The 15130-nt window shown below is 46.2% G+C and overlaps 1 long non-coding RNA gene across 1 annotated transcript in view; it reads left to right on the plus strand.

The window, feature by feature from the left end:
• LOC132250026 (uncharacterized) overlaps nucleotides 1-1510 on the plus strand; it is a 48300-nt gene extending 46790 nt beyond the window's left edge. The window contains exon 3 of the long non-coding RNA XR_009461607.1: nucleotides 1185-1510. This is a non-coding gene — a long non-coding RNA (uncharacterized LOC132250026). The remainder of the gene's footprint in view (nucleotides 1-1184) is intronic.
• Nucleotides 1511-15130: the final 13620 nt, after the last annotated feature.

Genomic DNA, 15130 nt, shown 5'->3' on the forward strand with positions numbered 1-15130 from the left:
CCAAGCAGCAACTGTAAGAATTAGATCTGAGAAGAAATGTGCTTTGATTTACCTATCTAGTCTGACAAAAGCATTGCGTAGTTGCTGCTGTTCTCTTTGCTGAGCATATGGAAGCAGAGCGCTCTCTGGCTAGCATCCAGACTTCCAAACGTTAAATTGATGGGTATTGCCATGAGGGGTCTAGCTAATGGAAGACATAAAGAATGAAGCCTGTTTTTAGTTTTGCTTGTTTATTTCCTTAAGAGAGTTTTCCTCACAGAACAAACCTAGATACTGCTGCGTGCAACATATTTCTTCTGTGTCTTCCCCCTGGGGATGACTTACACTGACTCGTGATCTGTTTTGTTGTTCCAGCCCATTGGGCTCATCAGTTTATTCAAGTGACTTTTTAAATGGACTCATTTTTTTCTGAGTTTGGAAAATGTGGAAAGACTCTTAATTGCACTTAGAGGGGTTGTGGGGTGGGGGTGGTGAGGAAGTCCACCAGCAGTCCTAATACTCTTCCAATAGAGGATGCTGTTGCAGGGACCTGGAAGACCACCTCTGTGGTGTTCTATTCAGTTTAAATCTTGATTGTTTGCGTGTAAAATATGCATTTCATTACAAAGCCTGTATCTTTGCCCTTTGTCGGATGCTTAGTGCTTTCTCGCTGAGGGATACATATTACTGTAAAGTGTTTAGTGTTTAAACATTCCAGGACCTACCTTCTTTTTAAAATTAGAGCTTTGGGTCTCTTTTGATAGAGTGCAATGCATACACTCTTTGGACCACACTGTAGGTGAATAAATTCATAGATGGGGAAGTATTTTTTGTTTTCTAAATCACAGTCTTGTTTCATTTTTATGTTGCTTGCTAGATTAAGTTTTAGAGCTATGTGCTTTTTTCCCATGCAAGTCAGACCAAGAATTATTATAGGTTTTTTCGCATTTTTCCCCCGTAAGCAAAAGTCAGCAAATCAAAGGTGACTCATCTTTAAACAGCAAGTGATTTAAGCCAAACAATACCTTTTGATTTATGAGAATGGAAAGAGATTACAAATTGGATATGGGATTGGGCGAAAATTCCCACTGCATAGATTTTTATGATAATTATCATCATATTCATCCACTCAACTAATTTTGTACTATCAGTTTTATTTATGGGTTTTATTTATTTTAAAACTTTTTTCTTCTTCTTTTATTTAGTGAATTTATTGTCAATGAGTGATTGACAGTTCTGGAAACAGAAGTCTGCTATGCACAGAAGAAATGTGAGCACTGGGAATACAAACTTCCCCCTCCTGCCCTGCCCAATATGCCTCCTGTCTGACACATGATGACCACCTTTAGAAACAAAAGGGGCACTCTGTCTCAAAAGCTTTCATTCAGCAAGCACTGAAGCACATCATTATAAGTGTGCATGCTTAAATTTAATGCTGAATCAGGTCCTAGATTCTTAACATTTAAAATACAATATTAGCATTCCCAAACATGAACCAATAATTGGGCCAGCCCAACGAACACAATTTTAATAAAAAACATGTTTTGTAAGCTACATGATAACTTTGCAGAGATATTTTATTTTTTACCACTTCTTGTAACTGTTTTAGATTAACTTAATATGCTTATTTAAGCTTTCTTTTAAGATTAAGGATTTTAATTTTTATTAGCTTTATTTACCTGCCCCCAGGCACTGGGGAATTTAAGAAAAGCATTAAAAACCCCCACACACCTTAAAACTTGTAGCACTGCATATAGTATTTGTAACTTTCAAAAACTTATTTAGTGCAGATCAAAAATATATGTTATGTTAGCCTAGATCACTGGTTCTCAACCTTTTTAGACTCAAGGCAGCCCTCAGAAAATGCTCTCTCTTAGCTTTCACTTTTTTTTTTTTTTTTTTTTTACTATGGAAAAATAACAAGAGCAATGTTTCTGTTGCAAAGGACTTAGCAAGACCACAACAGGACAGGACGTTGTTGACACTGTGATTTCCAATCTGAAATCTCAGGGGTTAATTTGTGAATCAGTGCTAGGGATAAACATTACACATAAACCGGTTTAAATGATCAGAAACAGGTTTAAACATGTGTGATAGAACAAACGTCAGCGCACTTAAACCACTTTCAAAATGGCTGAAACTGGTTGAAGATAAACATGGATGGATGTAGCATCAGACTTAACTGATTTAGGTCAAACCAGTTTATGGAAATTCTGTGCAGACTCCCTCCCAGTTCAAGTTAACTCACAGTCCCCCAGCATCCCAGGATGCTTTGCAGCCATGGGCTGCATTGTCTGCTGTCATAAGCAGGGTCTGCCCTGGCTCTCTACTCCCTAGCTGGAGCACTATCGCTCCTCTGAAGGCTTGACTTCGCTGCCCTGAGCCAAGAGCTGGGAGCCCCAACCCCTTCTGAGCCTCAGGGCTAGCTGATGCAGGGGGGAAGCCTGCATCAGGGCTTGGCTTCCTCCCCAGAGCTGGGAGCCAGGACCCATGTCCCCTGCTCAGTTTCTGGACTGGCTGAGGGAAGAGGGAGGGAGAAGCCTGCACCAGGGCTTGGCTCTGCCCCACAGCTCCAGGAGCGGGGCTGGAGTCCCCTAGCCATGCCCCCTTCCCAGCTTCCAGGCCAGCTGAGGGGGGCATGGCTCCTGGCTCTGGGGGGCAGAGGCAAGCCCCTTGCTGCAGGTTTCTCCACCCCTCTTCCCTCAGCTGGCCCAGAGCCTGGGAAGAGGCATGGCTCCCAAATCCTGGCTCTGGGGACAGAGCTAAGCCCAGGCACAGGCTCCCCTCCCTTGACCCGTCATCCAGCAGGGAGGCTGAGAAGGGACCATGGCTAAGAGAAGGAGACTCCAGCCTTGCTCTGGCTCCCAGTTCCCACTGCAGGCTTGCCCATCCTTCCCTCAGCCAGCCCAGCAGCTAAGGGGGCATGACTGGGGACTCCAGCCCCACTTCTGACTCTGGGCGGGCAGAGTGAAGTCCCCGGTTTAGGCTCCCCCCCCAGCTCTGGGCTGTTCCTGGCTGGGCATCTGATGCCAGGCCAGAGGGGTGGGTTTTCCCCCTTACCCATTCCTCAGCCAGCCAGGAAGCTGAGGAGGGGGCATAGCTTGGGGAATCTGCCAGCTCTCGGCTCCCGGCTCTCTGAAATGGCCAGCAAGCTGGGAGGCATGCTCTAATGCCCCCCGGCTATTGATATAGGTGGCTGTGGGGAGGGGGGAGGGAATTGGGGGTGGGGGGATTTCTGGCTGTTTTTCCTGTTTGAAATGTGAACATCAGTTCACTTGCTTGTTTGTTCAATCCAAGCAGTTTAGAGAAACCTGCAAAGATTGAATCAATTCAGCCTTGGGGTCTTTGACTGTCTGCACTTAGCCTAGGTGTTTCCATCTACCACAGGTGACTGGTAGGGAGAGTATGGGGTGGGGGTGCATGTGCCCCCCTTGAGATTGGCCCCTGACTCAGCACCACTCAGGACGGGGCAGTTTTGCTGTTGGGCAGAGAGACCATGACTCCTCCCGCAGGGCCCGCAGCAGCTGCAGTTGAGGTTTGGGCCCACTCCCACCCCTGGGGGACACTTTACCTGTGTTCTGGCTGGAAATTCTGGCCACGGGGCTCTGTGCGGTGGTCTACAGTTTGCTGGGCTGGCTGCTTCCAGTCCGCGGTTTGCTGGGCCATGGCATAGAAAGGTTGGGAGCCCCTAGTTTAGGGCCCCACCCTGTCATAACCTGGCCCTGAGTATAGGAGTGGATATGGGGCTTTTGGCCTGCCCCCAGGCCCACCCACAAATTGTGGCCCCACAAACTCAGGAGACACCAGTCATCCCTGGCGCTTACCCATGCTAATACTGCATGGCACCACATGGCACTCTTAAAAGGATCTCACAGCACCCCTCGTGATGGTGTTGTAGCATTACTGGCCTATATTATTACAAAGAATGGTGGTTCCACTATATGCTTAGGAGATTATTTTAAAATGTATTTCACTCTGTTTGTCTCATCTCTATGCCCTTGATAATTTAGTTGTGAAATCTAAAATATAACTATTACAATTTGGGCCCGGGCCTCCCTATGCAATTGCTACTCTGTTGTGACTGGACCCAGTCATGAGGTTCTGCATGTTTCTAAGCCAGTGTGTCTGGGAAGAATCTTATCCTATGTCTAACTCTGGGTCCATAGGACATTCTTAGTTTCAGACCTCTATCTGATGCTCTTCCAGGGACATGAGATTGCCTCCCAACTCCCTCAGGCTCTGAAGTCAGTGTCCCAGGACTTTCAACCCCTCCCCATGTCTTTACACACACTCCTCACGAGTTCCCTCTAGTCTGTGAGAACTTTATTAGGTCCCTGCATGGAGAATGTGGTAGGAAAGTAATAAATACAGATTTGTAAGAGAAATGTCTCAACAACTCACAGTGTTGAAAATATCCTGAGCTGAACCCTTCCCTTAATTCAATACCTCCATTGTGTAAGTTCAAAGTCTGTCAGCATTTCAGGCAGAATAACGACCTTTGTACACTCCTCTCTCCTAAAAATCTTGCTTCCATGAAGCAGCTGTTGGCTCCCCTGCTCAGAATAGTACTCCACTGACTTTCTCATTTGGCAACTCTTTCATGGGGGATGAGCCAGCAGTTTAGGCTCTAGATTGATGTCCTGATAACTCTTGGTATTAGTCTTCAACTGAGTCGTTGGGCATCTTTCCTGAGCAGAGCTATATTGACAGTACAATGTCATGAGCTGCTTTGAACAAGTCTCTATACAACACATGATATGAAATGGAGTTTCCAATTAGCTATAGACATCGCACACTGTCATAAACAATTTTGTCCTCAAAATGTTCAGCACATGGGATGTCTATGCACATGCTCCAGGGTAGAGTGGAAGTGCTTTAATTAGAGTGGCTTTGAGAGCTGGTCTAATTAAAGCACTCTCAGTGTCATGTGTATTCAGCATCCTGCACTTCAAAATGGTGGTGGAGGCATTTTAACTGAAGCTTGTTTGATGAGCTTCAGTTAAAGTGCCCCAGCCACCATTTTACCATGTGGGGACACTAATTAGCATGCTCCAGCAGACTCTCAGCAGACTCGATTAATCAACTTTATCTGAGAGTAGCAGTCATAAGCATTAGGTTAAATACAGATGTATAAAAGTTCCTATGCCATCTGGGAATACAGAGCAGTTGAGAATCCAGGCATATCAAGGACAAATGCTAACTTCCATTTGCAAAAAAATAGCTCTTGTCCCAACCAACAAGCAACATCATTGTTGCCTTTGCATTGAACCTTAACTATCTTGCTTTCATGGAAGCCCTTTTCTTATCCAGCCTCTGTGGGAATGAACAGCATCGCTGGGAACTCTTTATGTGGGACCTTTTGGAGTGATGAGTAACTTATGGCTTTTTGTAATGATCCCAGACCCTCTGAGATCTTAATAAATCATTTGGACCCTTCTTCTACCACCTGCAGTTGTCAACAAACCTCATAATAAAATGATTCCTTTTGCCTGTAGACCAATATGACTACAACCTGTGTCCCTCATAATAAAATGGTATTCAAAGCTTCTGACAGATCTCAGAGAATAACTGTGTGAGATACAGTAATCGTTACTGCCATCACTTCCTTGCTTATCCCACCATAACAAATATTGGGGCTGTTGCGGCGAGGTCCCTCAGCCTCAAGTGTGTTCTAGATTGGACGGTGCATGGGGCTGGTCCATAGCTGGAACCTATGTAGTAGGACCAACCAAGTACATGGCCCCAGACCCAGCAGGTGGTTTTAGAGCCAGTGCAAGGTCCCAGCCTCAGCACATGGCCCCAGTGCCAGTACATGGGGTTGGACCTGGGGCATGGCCCCAGAGTCAATGTACTGCATTGGGCCTTGGTGCACAGGCCCTAGCCCTAGCATGCAGCCTCCAGTCCTGGACATCCCAGATCTCTGGTACTTAACTACTCTATGGTACGATTTTTTTTTTCCCCTGGAGCCTTCCAAAAAATAGGATTCATGGTATATCCAGTGGCATTTTATATGTGAGAAAACACAGTAGTTGGCAAGAAGATCAGGATAAGTTTTGGAATGATGAGCTATTCTCCTTACTTCAGTTTAGCAGACTATCCTGTCCTCACCTAAGGGAGGGCTAATGGTCACCTTCAGTAATGACTCCAATAGGTCCCTACTTTTTACTCCATCCAGGCGGAGCATGGATCCAGGCTACCAATAGCAGGCCAAAAAATGAACAAGAATACTTGGCCTCTGGTAACTTTGTGATATGTTAGGGCATTGGTATACAAATTGGGGGTGGAGGATGGGGGTAGGGAACAGTAGTGGGGATTTATGATTAATTGCTCTATGGTAACTGCCCAAATGCATATTCTTACTGCATGACAAAAAAAAAAAAAAAAAAAGGTAACACAAGGCAAATTAGCCCTTATTTAAAGAACAGCAAGCTGCTGGGGGCCAGTTTTCACTTACTGCTCGACAAGAGCATGCACATTTGTGGCTATCATGGAGACAGCTGCCTTGCAGTAAATCTTTGCCTCCTTTTACATACAGTAACTTGTTCATAGGCCCCTGCCCTAAAACATCACAACTGTATGTTCTGTTTCATGACTTCTGCAGAAGCTGAAATTGAACCAGCTGGGACTGTTGCTGGCTAGGTGACTGTATTACCCTGAACTAAAACAAAATCTCATTGACAGCTATAACTTATAGGCCTGTCAATTGTTCAGTCTGGCCAGGTGACACCACATCATTTTTATTTACCCACTATCCCCCCACCACCAGAAAAGGTCAGCTATATTGTAGCAGATGACCCAGCTGCACTGTAGAAATTGGTATTAGATTGGCAGCTCTCCGCTGACTTTCTGGATTTTTTTTTGGCAATATGTATTAATTTAAAACAAAAGCCATTAGCTATCCCAGTTTGACTTACCAGAAGTAGCAGGAATAAATAACACACAACTCTAAAAGTGGCCTTACTCATACTTGTTCCAATGCCAATAGCTTAAATCAGCTGCCTTTTCTGAGTCATCTGCATGAATAATTTCCTTGTGAGGCCATTTTGAATATCCCTCTGAAATCATTTGTCCTCCTCACATTGAACTCATTCTAACCTGTTGGACACATTCCATATCAGTGATTTCTGCATTAAACCTTCACTTTCTTCCATGGTCTGTATTGGACTAATACTTTGCAGTTTAATTTAACAATTCTAAATTCTTGCATCATCTTTCATCTGAGCATCTCAGAGTTGTACACCAACTGGAAGCAAGTGGAAGTGGGAACAAAGGCAAGTAGAGGACAGAAGGTCCAGCATTTTAGAAACAAACTTTTCAGAGAGGCATGAGCTCTTGAAGGTAACAGTCTCCTTCATGAGATGTTATGAACGAAGTTGTAGAAAGGAAGGTTTTTATACAGGAGGAAAAGGGAAAGAGATGGGGTGTCCTGCTAAGACAAGTAAAAAGTGGGGTGATTTAATGAATTGAGATGAACAAGGTAGCTAACACTGAGAGAGACACTAGAGTTAACAGCTTGTCCTGATAATAGGAAAGGAATCCACAATCCCTGCTGAGATCATGGGTAACATGATGCAGTCTGTGGATGATATTTCTTGTTCTGCAATCTCATGTTCATTGGGGTTTTTTAAAATGTCTTTGTTTGAGGACAGTTACTCTGAGGTTGGTAATAGAATGGCCAGGGAAGTAAAGTGCTCCTTTATGGGCTTCTGGAATTGATGTTGAATCAGTATCCATTCACTCTTTTATGAAGAGATTGCCCCACCTGGCCAATGTAGACAGTAGAAAGGCCCTGTAAAAGGATGGCATATATAATGGTGGAGGAGCAGGTGAATCACCCCTGGATGTTATCATTTGTGCTATTTTTGGTTCAGTGTTGAAAATTTGCTAACTTTACCTCTTTGTAAATCAATGATAAGATGAGAACTGGTCTCCTGAGTATTAGTTCCAAGCTTTCATTACTATAACAAATAAATAACCTAAACCTGCCTCCTCTTAGTCAGTTACCTTTGGATTTTCTGATTCAGTTTCACTTGAAATAATGACATCTCTCTCAGATTATTTTGTCTTAATTGCTGCTAGATCAGATTCAGGCCTAAAGAATCCACCTGCCTTAGTTCATAGCAGGGACAGGCAATTATTTTGGGTGGAGGGCTGCAAACCAAGTTGTGGCATGCTGTTGAGGGCCTCAAGGGTAGGTGCCACGCCCCCTTGGGACAAGAAGTCCCACCCCCTAACCCCTGACCTTTGCCAGCAGAAGTCCCTCTCCTTGCCTTCCAGAAGTACTCCTTTCAGCAGGGGGGTTTGCCATCTTGGAAGTAGAAAAATACCAAAATATATTCTCAAAATCTGACATCTACTATAGCACTCATTAATTTGATTTCAGAAAATATATTTTGTCCTGATTTACATGCATTTGTGTAGTGTACATAGAGGTGATTGTATAATAGCTTAAAATGAAGTCTTACTCTTGTATATTGTGGGGGGGGTGGGTGGGTATAGGTTTGTTGGGGGCTGCGGGTATGTGGGGTATGGGGGAGGGTGTGTGTGTGGGGTTTGTGGTGGTGTGGGGTGTGTGTGTGTGTGGGTGGGTGTGGATGTGTGGGGTGCAGGTGGGTATGGGGTTTGTCAGGGGCTGTAAGTGTGTGGGGGGAGGGTGGCTGGGGAGGGTTGTGGTATGTGTGAAGGGGGTGGGTTTGCCCATAGCTCCCCCAAGGCAGGCAGAGCCTCTGCCAGTGCTCCTCCAAGCCTGGGCTCATCATCACTTTACCCTCCCACCATCTGCCACCGCTGTCCTTCTCCTGCTGCTCCCTTCCCTTGCCCCTGCTTGCTGCTCGGGCACTGTGTCCCAGCTGCATGGCCAAGAATGCAGGGTTCAGCAGGAGCCAGACCGGCCCGGCAGACACCGCACAGAGTCTGCTGAGAATGGCAGGAGCGGGGTTGGCTCCTCTGCATCTTGTGATCCTGGTGCTGCAGCCAGGAACTATGTGGTGCCAGAGCAGGCAGCGGTGGGGTGGACAGAAGCAGGGTCAGCAGGCAGGAAAGCAGGGAAATGGCTGCAGCAGGCAGCGGGGGAGTGGCAGTGGCCAGGGGAGTGTGAGCTCAGTGACAACTGGGCAGAAGCGCAGGGCACACACTGGTGCACTGGGGTCAGGGCTGGCAGGGGCCCAGGGTTGGGTGGCAGGAGTGTGGGCCTGGGTGGGCAGGAGTTCTATGGAGCCGGGCTGAGCTACACCAGTGGGGAGAGGGGGGAGCCTGCTTGGCTCCATAGAGCCTTTATCAGCCCAGGCTCCATGCTCATGCCGCCCCACCCTGGACCCCTGCCAGCCCAGGCCCCAGTGCACCGGTGCAGGTCCCGTGCTCCCACCCCGCTTTTGCTGCACTCCTGCATGCCCGCTTGCTGCCATTTGCTCCCCGCCTGCTGCTGCCATTACCCTGCTTTCCTGCCCACCACCACTGCCATTTCTCTCCACTCCCATGCCCATCATTCCATCACCACGTAGCTCCAAGCTGCAAAGGTGGGACCACAGGAGCTGGCTGGGCCTGGCCAACGAGGACTGGGGCAATTGCTCCCTTGCCTCCCATCTCCCGCTTCTTATCTGAATTTTCTTCTCTGGTGGAGGGAGGTGGGAACAGCCCTAGGGTCCCAGGCCAGAAGCCTCTTTTGCAGGGGTTGGAGCCAGGTGGACCTTGCTGCTGTGTCTGCTGGGTCCTGCTGCCGGCTTCCTCTGGGTCCTCCTGCCCCTGGTGCCTTGTCATCTTTGACAGGCAGCCGGGGGCAGATACATATTAATTTTTGAAACATTTTAGGGGCTTCGCAGGATGGATAGAATGGTCTTGTGGGCTGGATCTGTTTTGCAAGCTGTATTTTTCCCACCCTTGGTTCATAGGCAGTTACCAAACATGGCTGCATCCAGACAAGAGTGGCTGGCGGTATGTGGTGCCACAGACGTGTCTGCGGTGCTGCATACTGCATGTTCAGGTATTCTTTGCACTGCAAGGGAGCAGTGCGGGATGGGGGTGGGGGGGTTGAACCCTGGGTATTCAGGGGTCAAAAAAAGTGGAGCAATGCATGCGAGGGCAGCATGCACCTTTCAAAACCAGAGCCATGCTTTGACTTCTAGCTAGGCTCAAAGCAGCAGGATCACCAGTGCTGTAGCCCCAGGAGGCCCCCACAAGCCCAGGTAAGGCTTTTGTGGCCAGCCCAGTGCTGGCCTCAGCCTCCCTTACCTAACCTAGGGTAACCTACTGCATGGTAGAGGGTGGGTGGTACAGGCATTCCCCACAGACAACTGTCGGCAGCACAAGGTGTGTCACTACTAGTTGTCCCCAGGGAACTGAATGCCTACGCTCATGTGGATGCAGCCTATGAATGCAATGGGTTATTTAAAGGTGGGAAAAACACATTGCTTTTGGGATTTGGTATTTTACATTTTTAATCAGTAACTGCTCAGGGCTTAACTCTGGCCTCACATATGTTAGTGAGCATCATGCTAACTTTGCTAATAGCTTTGTGCATGCTCACACATTACTAGTGTTTTACAAGATGTGTGTGCTTGCATATCTAACAGCAGGATTGAGTCCTAAATATTTAGAGCTCCTTGATACTGAGCCACGTCTTTCAGTCTGTAACCTAGTTGTGACTCAGTAGGCACATCTACACGAGACGCTAAAAGTGCAGTAATTAGTGTATCACGGTGAAAGCCACATTAATGTGCTAATGCACAGTAGAATTAATCTACTGTGCACTAGCATCATGTAAAAATGTGTGCCAGTGCTACTGCATGTTTAATGCACGCGTAGACGTGCCCAGTGAGATGCGTGCTGTTACGTCTCAGCTCTGTGTTCTTGGGCAACCCTGGCACAGGATGCAGTCTGTCTGACTCACAAAGGACTCACCCCCCCCCTCCCTCCCCTCCTCTACCTAAATGAAACTGATTAAGATGCAGTGAGAGACGCACCTAAGACCCTCACCAGATAAGGGTGACAAGAGTGAGTCAACTGCCCTAGGTCTTATTTACATCCGAGATGGAACCAGATGACCATTCATTTACATGAGAGATGGAAAACAGAAAGCCTGAAGCAGAGACTGCAGTGAATTCTAGGACCAGAGAAGCAGGAGAGCGCTGCATGATGGATAATCTGTGCTTCCAATGTTAATCAACCCATGTTCACACACACCCAGCTCAGCATTTATTAGACCAGTTCTAATCTGGATTTGCTAAGGACTTTCCCCCCCCGAGACACACACACACAGCTCTAAGTTTAATAGGCATCTCGGGCCGTATATTCCCCCGTCCCACTATGGGAGACCTATTTAAACTTGATTGACTAAAACTCGGTTCCCGGGTTAGGGAATGCTGAGGCAAGAGACCGAGTCAGAGGGGGTATGGGCAACATTTGAACAATGGTTAAGGATTCATCACAGCATCCAGCCTGCTGGAGCCCTAATCCCAGGTGTTGTCATATCTTTCCCGAGACGACTGGTGGGAGTCCTCTCCACAAAAGGTTATGAGCACCCCAATAATTGCTTTAAGTCTGTTAAAAGACTATAGTAAGATCTGGAAAAGTCATGCTAAGCTGAGGCTTGTGCACAACAAGTAAAAATCCAAAATCCTGATGCTGCAAGCTATCTATTGCTCCTGAAGAAACCATGAGATATCCCATCAGTATATCTGCCATCCACAGGAATTTCAAGCTGGCTCCCAAGTATTTGGGTTACTCCCTAATCTTAAGTGTTTCCTGATTATCAATCAGTTTCCTGAGATGGTCCAAACCAGATAACCCCTTGTCAATAGAAAAGACAATGATTTACACTACTGAGGGTGCTTCGAAGCAGCTGAACTGAGGGTATAAAAATCTGTAAGTGTGTGTGCTGCAAAGAAAGAAAAGAAGAAGGGGAAAGAAGGAGAAGAAGAAAGAAGAAAACTCCTGTGCTGACACCATCCCCTGTCGTTCTTGGGACACTGGAAGAACAGATCATCTCTCTCTTCAAGGATTGTGCTACGGACTGTGCCTGTCAGCTTTGCAGCCTGAGTACCGTGGACTAGGTGAGATCCCAGTGTTGTCTCTCTTCTTTCTAGGCATAAACTTCTGAACCTGAACTGTATCAGTTAAGCTTGAGCTAAGTTTCCCCAAATACTTAGTGAAACCAGGGTAGTATTGTCATTGTTGGTGTTTGTTTTTCTTTTGCATGTCTATTACTACTAGTACTATTATATATTTCATATGCTTAGCAATAAATAACTTTTATAGGCAAACTGGTAGTAATTGGGTATATTTTTCCTTCTCTGCTTCTCTTTCCTCCTGTGCTCTGCAGCAACGCTTCTTTTACCTATGCTAAAGATCCCTGTGAAGCCTAAATTATTGTGGGGTCTGCTTATCAAGAGGCCAAAGATTGGGATGTGCTGAGTTTGAAATACATAAAGGGATCAGCTTGTACAGGCTGATTGACCCAGTTTGACTCAGACGTACCCTTATGAACTGAATGCTGGCCCATGAGGGTGTCAGCTGGACACACAGCCGGATTCAGAGGGATTCTGTTTACCTGTGTGCTTGTGTCTGACTGCATTTTATTGTTGCTCTTATGAACTGATTCTTGGCATATGAGGGGGTCAGCCTGTCCATGCTGATCAGCCCGGCCAGGTCAGGCGTGTCACGTTAATTTGTGTGTGTTTGTGTGTATGACTGATTTGGTGACTGGAGGAACCCAGTCCCATTGAGATTGAGTCCTGCAAGATAGCTCCACTGGGGGTGAGGGCTTGCAGAAGGGAGAAATACAGCTCCGTACAGTAACACAAGCAGCACATTGACAGAATCACCAAGACCCTAGAAACTATCCCTAATAAATGAGCACACCCCAAAGTAATGGGCAAATTTGGTAACAGTGCCTGACCAAAGACTGTAGAATTTAGCCCTTCATTCATTAGTGAAAATGAACCAACTTTTCCTGTATTTTCTCATTTTTGTCATCTTTTTACACTTTGTTTCTCAATAAAATATTAACTTATTCTTGACAAAAATCAAGAGAGGGAATATATATTCAACTCATTGCCAAAACTTGAAATATCTTAGAGAACAGCATGTATTTATCTATGTTGCAAATGATGAACAGAGACACTTCTTGTGCGTGTTTATACATAGGCCAACCTGCCAACCTTTTGTATGCAGGGAAAGTAGTCTGTCCACATAGAGCCTGACCTCAACAGAATTCTGTACAGGTACAGCAGACTGCTTGCAGGCAAGAAGTTGTAGGACTTGCAGTAAAGAACACTTTTTTAAATGTAAACACTCCATTGGTGGATTGTTCCAAATTGCTTTCTTAAGGCAAGAGAGCAGCATTTGCCATCCCTGAGAACTGAACTCATGTGAACAAGTACCCATTGAAGGTTAATTAAAACTTCCCAATGTGGTCCTCTGTGAATAAGCTTCCTCAAAAAGTTCCCTTCTGCATCCATTGCAATGTTAAATTTATGTGATCACCAAAATAGATGAATGAAAACTGCTTATGTAGGAAGTACAGAGTGAAAGACAGTCTCAATATGTGAACCATTTAGGCTGTTATTGAATGTACTAACATGTTTTATTTCAAAAGGTTATTAAGAAGTCTCTTAGTGCTTCCCAAACTTTTCCTCAGCATGACTCATTTATGTTCCCATTTCCTCAGCATGACCCCATTTACTCAGCATAGCTCTTCACTCCCAACCCACAGCCCACCACCCCATCCACTGATGTTGTGACCCCATTTGGAGTTGCAACCCACAGTTTGGGAACTGCTGCTCTTACTGTTGCCATACAAAAAAGACAAAGTGTCCTCCTTTCCCCCTTTTTTTGCCTTCAACAATATCTCTCAGTTTTGCTGTAAAACATATTGATATCTAATAAATTAATTGTGATCTAGGGTTACTCAGGTTTTTTTCTCTACTTAGTTGGATTGCTATAGCCAGATCTGGAAAAAAAAATGTGTTTCCCTGGGTTTTAAATAACCTTATGCTTCCATATGGTTTGCATGACTCAGGCATTTATCATTTATAGATAAAAGTCACCATTAAATTCCTTGATAAGACTAAAGAGTTGAGCGTGACACAGAGAAGCACTTTTTAAATGGAATTCTAATGGTATTTGAAATCTACAGAAAAGGAATAAATTTGGAGTGCAATATTGATTCCAAGGAGTTAATTTGTCTAATGAGTCAATTTTGAAGTCTTCTACTGTTCCTAATAAGTGAAGGTTGTAGGGCTTGATATAATTTCCTTCCCCCCCCACCCTTATCACCACCATGCAATGCAAAACTGTATTATCCTTGATAATGACACCAGAGGAATTTTATGAACTGCCTCTTCTAAAGCAGAGGATGTTCTGATTGACTCTAGCTCTGAATAGTTACTATATTTACTTGAATCCAAGACAAGGTTTTTTTACCCATTCAGCAAGGGGGGGGGGCAGAGGTGGGGGCAGGGAGTAGGGAAAGCCCTTTGTCTTAGATTCAAGTATAGGGAAGGGGAAAGTGGCTGCTGTGGTTTGGACTTCAGCCCTGGCCTGGGGTCAGTCAGAGCCAGAGCCACTGCCCCTTCACTGCTCTGTCCCCCGTCCTACCCCCTGCTTCCACTGCTTTGCACAGCCCTGCCTCTCTCTGCTACCTAACCCCCCACCAGCCCACACTGCCACTGCCTCTTGTCCTCCATCTCCATCTCTATCTCCATCTCTCTTACCCTGCTGTTGCATTCTGTTCCATCTCCTCCTCTGGCCTGGAGCATGGAGTACATGCTGACTTTGGCCCCTGTCCAGCCAGGAAGCACCAGCAGCAGTAGCTGAAGCTCCAGCCCTAGCTCCAACTCCAGGACTGGGGTGAGAGCTGTTGCTGTTGCAGTCACTGCTTTCTGGTGGTGGTGAGGGGGCAAAGGGTGGGAGAAGCATAGGCCTTACAGGGGAGGGGGCAGGCATAGGTGGGCCAGGCAAAGGAGGGGGCAGGTGCCAGGCAGCTCAGGTACTGTGGGGAGGCAGGTGGGGGGAACTGTGCAGAGGTCAAGGAGTGGGGGTCAAGTCGTTTGTCCCCTCCTGCCACTGCTTGCCTCCTTGCCACTGCTTACCTCACTGTAGCAGTGTGGGGAGAAGTTCAGGACACCCCTGCAATAAGTAGATTCTATACATGGGC

Source organism: Alligator mississippiensis, chromosome 1 (genome assembly GCF_030867095.1).
Source record: "Alligator mississippiensis isolate rAllMis1 chromosome 1, rAllMis1, whole genome shotgun sequence".
NCBI classification, from domain to species: domain Eukaryota; kingdom Metazoa; phylum Chordata; order Crocodylia; family Alligatoridae; genus Alligator; species Alligator mississippiensis.